This window comes from Aplysia californica, unplaced genomic scaffold (genome assembly GCF_000002075.1).
Source record: "Aplysia californica isolate F4 #8 unplaced genomic scaffold, AplCal3.0 scaffold00016, whole genome shotgun sequence".
NCBI classification, from domain to species: Eukaryota; Metazoa; Mollusca; class Gastropoda; order Aplysiida; family Aplysiidae; genus Aplysia; species Aplysia californica.
In genome coordinates, this window is record NW_004797286.1 from 1,807,088 (window position 1) to 1,808,548 (window position 1,461).

Consider the following 1,461-nt stretch of genomic DNA (forward strand, 5'->3'; position numbering starts at 1 on the left):
TGATGAAAGGTGCACCCTCTCTGGGCGTGAGGGAGTGTGGTGTGTGTGTGTGTGTGTGTGTGTGTGTGTGTGTGTGTGTGTGTGTGTGTGTGTGTGTGTGTGTGTGTGTGAGAGAGAGAGAGAGAGAGAGAGAGAGAGAGAGAGAACAGAAAAGTTAAAGTATAGAGAGAGAAATCAAGACCATGAACCAAACTGAATAAATATCTTTAACGCCAGATGTTTATATTATTTTTCTTTTCAGCACTGAGATGAAGCGTTTCCTTCTGGTTAGCAGAGGGTCTACTTATTACTTCCCCCAACCCACGGAGAAAGAGAGATCGTGAAGGTATGGATTGGCTGAGAAAATGGAGAGGGGGGGGGGGTCAGGCTACGTCAAATGAAGTCCATGCTTACAATTAAATATATAAAGAATGCTATATCTTAAAAGAAAACTCACATGAAGTATGGGAGCAGCGTCTGGTATTCCTCCACACTGACCGAATCCACGTGTGCGTGTGTGTCTGTGTTACCTGTTCGCCTGAGTTTCCCTTTACTCGCACGCTATAACAGGATTGGGAGCGTTCCGCTATGAAGCCTCTTTTCCTGTGCACGATCCCACCCCGCGGGTTTTTGCCTAAGCACCTTATTTTGCTTACAGCTTGCAACTTGGGTTACAAGTTGTTGTCTTATTTTTCTTTGTCTTTTAGTTTTGAGAATTAAAAAGGAGGGGGGGGGGGAATCTCATGTGTTTCCGTCCAAGACTTCCTGTTATCTTCATACTGATGATGAACTTTTGAAAAAATTTACCTAATACTCTGAAGTCCACGCTTTAGAAAGTTTCAATTTTACATCGGTATTTCTTACAAAGCCCTTTTCCCTGCAGTAAGAAGATCTGGAAGGTAAAGCAATGCGTACCGACGAACAGCTTCTGTCGAAACAGCTCCACTGGCTGAGCAAAACGAAAAGCAAATGGAAAAGTTGCTGCGTGAAGGTGCACGCCAGAAATAGGTGAGTCTTCGTGTTTATCGCTTCTTATGCCATAATAATATTATTATGGTCATGTGATCTACTTCTAGTTCTAGGCACTCTAGGACTCAAAATAGAGAAGAAAAGAAAGAGGAGTTTTCAAGTTTAAAAAGAGAAATTATGTATAATACATTATCTTTTCCGTCTCTCTCTCTCTCTTTCTCTCTCTCTCTTTCTCTCTCTCTCTCTCTCGCTCGTTCTCTCTCTGTCTCTCAGTCTCTCTATCTCTCTCTCTCTCTCTCTCTCTCTCTCTCTCTCTCTCTCTCTCTCTCTCTCTTTGTGTTCCTCTCTTTGCTACTTTGAAAGATTTTAATTATTTATATATTTTCGTGTTTTGATTTGTTTCTTTCTTTTACCTTTTGTCCGTAGAACACAGTGGCCAACATTATATAATGTTCGCTGCAGTGGGTGCTGAAAGCATTTCAAAACACAATTCAAAGTTCAAAACCGAATTCG

The 1,461-nt window shown here is 41.6% G+C and overlaps 1 protein-coding gene across 1 annotated transcript in view; it reads right to left on the minus strand.

Annotated features, from left to right (window-relative positions):
• The window catches only part of LOC101855310 (putative ferric-chelate reductase 1 homolog), a gene marked incomplete at its 3' end in the record, with an annotated part of 30,534 nt that extends 29,924 nt beyond the window's left edge, over nucleotides 1-610 (minus strand). Inside the window, 1 exon segment of the mRNA XM_013085826.2 lies at nucleotides 437-610.
• Nucleotides 611-1,461: the final 851 nt, after the last annotated feature.